The sequence below is a fragment of the Papaver somniferum genome, chromosome 4 (genome assembly GCF_003573695.1).
Source record: "Papaver somniferum cultivar HN1 chromosome 4, ASM357369v1, whole genome shotgun sequence".
In the NCBI taxonomy this organism is placed as follows: domain Eukaryota; kingdom Viridiplantae; phylum Streptophyta; class Magnoliopsida; order Ranunculales; family Papaveraceae; genus Papaver; species Papaver somniferum.
The window spans coordinates 99,613,978-99,619,838 of NC_039361.1; the positions used below are offsets into that span (position 1 = coordinate 99,613,978).

Below are 5,861 nucleotides of genomic sequence, written 5' to 3' on the forward strand. Positions count from 1 at the left end.
GATCCGATCCAGCTAGCAAGCCCAAAATTTCCGGACCGCCACTTTGTAAGACCAGATTTTTCGTTCCAAAACATTTTGAAAAAAAAAACATAAAAATAAAATCTTAACTTCAAACTCAACTAAATTTTAGACGAAATGTAATATTACTTTTAAAATTACAAAAATGTAAAATATTAATTACAAAACTAAAAGTACAAAAATTTTAACAAACCAACACCTCGATAAGATCAAAAACGCAATACCCAGTCCTTGTGATACATAATAATTTCTTTTACAGCTAGTCTTTCTTCATTCTATGTGGAAATGGAGGAAAAGGGGTGAGCAAACCACAACCCAGTAGGAAGTTTCAAAAAATAATAGAGTGCATCAAAAATCAAAACAAGTGCAACAAATATAATAACTGAAAGCAAGCATAAAGATTCACCACAATACTTACGGTTTTCGGCCACAAACAATGTAACATTTTCTCACTCAAAATATTTAATCTAAAATTTAGATTGTTAATCTAATTTCAGAGTTATTCCGGTAGATAAACCATATTTTTCCCCGAACAGTCTTCCCAGGATAACCACCAGTAATGGGATGCCAAAAAAACCTGACATTTCAGCAGCAAAGTTATATTCACGCGTATTCCATATTTAACAGTTTATCTATTTATAAACACCAAAATCATCTCCAAAATCCGAAATACTCAACCAATGCATTTGTATATTACTATATATTTTTTTATATTAACAGAAATGCATTCATTTTCAACACCAAAGTCATCAACACCCCAAAACAAACATTTTCCGCGTCTCCAAACAAACGCTAACAAAGTATTCAAAATTGTGACATACATCAGTACTGAACATAAACAGAAAATGAATCAAAATTATTTAATTTTGTTAGTACGTAGAAACAAGCAGATCTTTGGCTCATCTTTTTTTTAAGGAGAACAGACTTCCAATTGCTTAGCAGTTAAGTGGGAAGGGTGAGCTTCTGTTTGGGTATAAAACAGACCCCAAGAAGACGATAAAACAAAAGGAGGGAATGAGCTTGTTAAAGATTGGGGAAAGAAAATCAGATATCACATACATGGAGGACACCTTCATAAAAACTATTATTAAATTATTATTTTTTCTTTCAAAATAGGGAGTCTGATTACTATTGGTTTCAACAAGAATTGGAGGGTTCAAAACAGTTAATAAATTTTGAAGTTAAAGACAAGGGGTTAAAAACAAAAGAACTTTTTTTTTTTTTTTTTTTTTCTATCTTTCTTTCTTTAAATTCATGAAAGTGACATTTAAATTGTGTCACGAGAACAAATCTATATTATAAAGGACAATGGTGTTTTACTACAGATGGCTTTCTATAGTTTGAAAAACGGTCCAAATCGAGAGACTTCTATATCCATATTTGGATAAATATACGACGGTGTAGATGCAATGCAACCACCAAAAAGACCCAATCTGGATACTACTTTACATTGTATGCAAGAAATTATCAGGCGTCCAAATCAAACTCTAAAGATATACCGTAACGCCGGGAGAAACAAAACGCTCCCTGTAGTTTAGCCATTAAATCAATTTACCATCAGCAATTTATGTTTTCTAGAGATGAGATTTCGATACAAAAGAAAAAAAAAGGTTCAAACTTCAAAGCGATTTCTCGATTCCCCTATCCTTCAAAAGTCTATTCCTTTTCTTCGCTTCGGTGACAAAGGTACCGTATGATTTTCCATAATTAAATTTTTTTTCTGTTTTGATTTTTGTTTTGATAAATTCCTAAGTGAGAATTTTAGTTTCACGTTGAAGTGATTCTGCAAATTATTTGCTTGATTTATGTGACTGGTAAAGTCATTTGTAAATTTAATAATGTTACATTTACCTGAGATCAAGATTAGTTGTCCATTGGATCCAACTAGATATAACTTTATCGTGCTCAATTAGCAATATATAATAAAATGCTGAGACTTTTATCCCAACAAGAAAATTGTCGCCTACACGGTCGATGGAAACCATAAACTTAATGAATTATGATGGGGATAGTTGTATTGTACAGGTCAATCTTTGCCGAAACAGGAAACTTTGATTGATTATGGACTTCTAGATCCATAATATCTCACAGGTCAGTCTTTCGACAAACATAACTTATTTTTCCCCTTAAAGAATTATATTAGAGTGTGATTGATCTCTGATATAACCCTTCTATACTCAGATGTAGTAGGTGTGTTAGCAAGGGTAACTACTCCGCAGAACATTGGTTGCGGCTGAGATCTATCACATATTGCACAGCTATCCAGGTTGTGGTTATAGTTATCTCATTAATGTTTCCCCTGTTGGACTTTTATTTTGTGGTGTATATAATGAACATATATTGTGAAAATCACCTCTGTTGGATGATTCCGAGGAGGTCTGCCGTAAGTTACAACACCCTTGGAACAATAAAACGCCTTCTGAAGTCATTGTACCAGGACTTATCTTAAAGAAAACCATGGTATATGTTTGAATTTCGTTACTTCCAATTAGAATTGATTATTAATTTTTATCCCAAGTTAATAACTCCATCCACTGTAATCCGCGGGGATGTTTTGTCTTAATGCCCTTGATGCGACGAAAATATATTTTTGTAAGACAAGGACCACTGTTCTGTCCGCAAATGCTTAACTAACATCATTGGGAAAATCCCATCTCGACTAGATACCAGGTTCGCGCACCACCCCATCCAATCACAGTACTGAATATATTCCCCAAATGTTTTATGGTTACCAACAGCACATCACCCCAGAATAACATCTCTGAACCTATGTCGGCAATTTGGGTCCCAAGCTTAGTGCACCTCTTGGGCGTGAACCTGTTGTTTTTTCTGAATCTCATTGCACCTTTCTATAACATGTTTGATCTAATGTTTGTTTACCATTTTTTTTCAGTGGTTACAGGAAATGGGGAGATGTCTATGACAGTGCTTCCTTCCAATACAATAGGAATATCAACACTCTTATCCTTTCTTTTTCCTTCGTTTTGTAATTTTAAAATCTTAATTAGTTGTGTTATCTAGGGTACCTGAACTCGGTGTGATCCTAATTGATTATCGTTATAGATTTATTGCAGAGTTTCAACTGATTGACCTTTTAGAAGTCTTAATATTTGCTACATAAATTTTTTCTGTTTATATATTTCATCTCTCAGTAACCATCTTATAAGCATTTTTAGGTCTTCAATAATATAGTTTTTTTTTTGAGCTAGCATCTAAATAGAAATACGTCATTTCATATAGTCTCTAAAATTATGTTTTCTGTTTGTTTAGTTTCTTTCTTTGTTTGAACCAACATTTCTGGATTTTCATCATTTGTGTTATGCTGTGATTCTTACATTTCTCAATAGCATAAATGTCCCACGTGCTAACATTCGCGTTATGACACACTCTATTTTTTTTTTATCCTGAATGAATTCGTATCTCATTATGTTCACACACCTTTAGTGGATGCAAATGAATGATAACGGGAACAAGCATTCTTTTGGGCGAATACTTTATGAAAACAATTATTATGTTAGAAGGGTTTCCCCCGAGTAGTGAAGAACTATAATGATGTTAGAGGTTGTGTATGGTTTTATACTTAAGTTACTATTGAAATATTCATCAATTTTTACTAATGAACAAACATTTCAATTTTTAGCAGATTTTTTTTTTGTTGTTGTAGTTGGAAGATGTTGTGGATGCTCTAGCCTCCCTAACAACTCTAAAATAAATTAAGCGAGCAAATGGATAACAATCCATTATGCGTAACCCGACTCTCCAAAATCTCAGGTACAAGTATGCTAAACTAATATAGTATATGTAGTATTGGGGGAATAGTTAACATATTTCTCAAACTCTTTGGATATTATAGTAATAAATGTTAATCTTGAGATTCTATTTCTTAGTGGCAGCGGTGTGAATATGAAGATTACTCTGTGGAGCGACTCCACAAGAGAGGTAAGCCGTAACGTAGACGAACACAGCATTGAACAAACACCAGTTGTAGTTGTCGTAACGGGTGTTCCATCAAAAAATATCAAGGTTAGACGTCGATCATGTTAAAAAAATTTGGGTACCACTGTCAATTAAATTCTTTTTTAAAAAAAAAAAAACTAAAAACCTTTACCCTGTTTCCAGGGAAGTTATCTTTCTCATCAACGAATTCCACCAAAATCTACTTCGACGTGGACCTTCCTGATATGATGGATATCCGATAGAGGTAAAGGAATCATCTAATTTGACCATAAACTTGGTTAAGAGTTGTCTACATATCAATGATGCACACTGATATTCAACTCATCTTGTAACATAAATGTTGGCAAAAAAATATCAGACAAATAACTCTACCTACCAGAAGACGGAATTCCAGGGGCGGAACTACCTTGTGACTAGGGCTAGCTTAAGCCAGCCCTAACAAGAGAAAAAGTCATTTTTTTCAAAGCCTTTTTTAAGTTGGGCCACAATTGGTCTATGAGTTTTATTCTTAAGCAAGCCCTGAAAAAAGCTCCAGCCATCCCTATATCCAATGTCTAGTTCCGCCACTGCGGAATTCCACTTCCAAACTTTTGATGTTTAAAATCCGGACGTAATGTCATGTTTATTGAAGGACAAATGGGTGTCTGGGGTCTAATCGTACATTTCTATCCGGATAAATCTTCTTAAGCTTAAAAATCTCACCAAACCATTTTTTTTTGTTCGTATAATGCAGGAATAAAGTAAAATTCTGCGTGGTGCAGCAACCTATATCGACATTTGAGCAGTGGTTGGTGGTACTGATGGGGATGCAACAACTGGAACACGAAAGTGGTTGAAGAGGAGGGTGACCAATGGAGTACCTTTTGAGAAGCAAAGACATAGGAACCAATACCCAGGTGCTATTATTACTTATTACATACCTACGGCTCCGGTAATAAGGAAATGAGGAAAACTATGCTTATTTGTTTGTCAGTACTTCAACTCTTTTAATTTTGACATAGGTTCTTGCTCCGGTTCAACCATTTTTGTACCACTTGATGGTGAGATGCAAAAAATTGTCTTAGCAACAACATCAGTGGTCGTGATGACGGGAAAGGTACAAAAACCTATTTAGATTCTTTAAGATAATCTCATAGCATAATAAACCATAGGTATTGAATTGTTGTTTAAATACTACGTGTGCATGTCGGGAATGATTACCAAATCACACTCAACATTTAACATGAGAAGGAAAACTTCTCCCAGCTTCACAGTTTCCAAGTTTTTGCCGGACAACCTTGGCAATCAAGTTTATATTTCAAAACCCTCCCGTGCACCATCCCAATGAAACATGAAATTGTATCAGATTTGAAGGAGGACCTTCCAATCCAAAAACCGCGGCCAGAAATGAAGGGATCCAAAGCTGTTGTGCGCACATAAGTTGAAGACTGATTGTTGTCCGTTTATGGAACCAAAGTGGTGTTATGAACCATATGGAGAATTGTTTATTAATTTGTTGATTTTTTTTAAGTTGCCCATTTTATTTCGTTACGTGGTGATTCCTTTCCCGCGAAAAAACTATCAGGCATTTGGGCTATAAGAAAGTCCCAACCTAGATGCTAAATATATTACAGAAATTGCCAACCTAGATGCTATATACATTATAGAAATTTGAGCTCTTCAAATATGAATTCATCATCTTGGGTGCAAGTTTTTCTTCCGCAACTTCATTACTTTTGGATGTTTAGCAACGAAATTTCCCTCAATCGAATCATACCACATAGATTCTTTATAATATTGTTCAACTTATTCAACATTTCAACCCTGGTATCAGAAATAAATAAATTACAAGGATAACAAATAAAATCCCGTGCCGTTATATCCTAGTCTATATTATAAGGGACAAT

At 34.4% G+C, this 5,861-nt stretch overlaps 1 long non-coding RNA gene across 3 annotated transcripts; it reads left to right on the plus strand.

Annotated features, from left to right (window-relative positions):
• The first annotated feature begins 1,565 nt into the window (after positions 1 to 1,565).
• LOC113274101 lies at positions 1,566 to 5,424 on the plus strand. 3 transcript variants are annotated; one of them, XR_003322788.1, is made up of 8 exons: positions 1,566 to 1,704; positions 2,044 to 2,109; positions 2,200 to 2,284; positions 2,912 to 3,789; positions 3,906 to 4,041; positions 4,138 to 4,219; positions 4,709 to 4,871; positions 4,977 to 5,424. It is a non-coding gene; the product is annotated as an uncharacterized LOC113274101 (long non-coding RNA). The 3 variants fall into 3 exon arrangements; XR_003322789.1 differs by having other exon boundaries at positions 2,200 to 2,478; positions 4,709 to 5,424; XR_003322787.1 differs by having other exon boundaries at positions 4,709 to 5,424.
• The last annotated feature ends 437 nt before the right edge of the window (positions 5,425 to 5,861 follow it).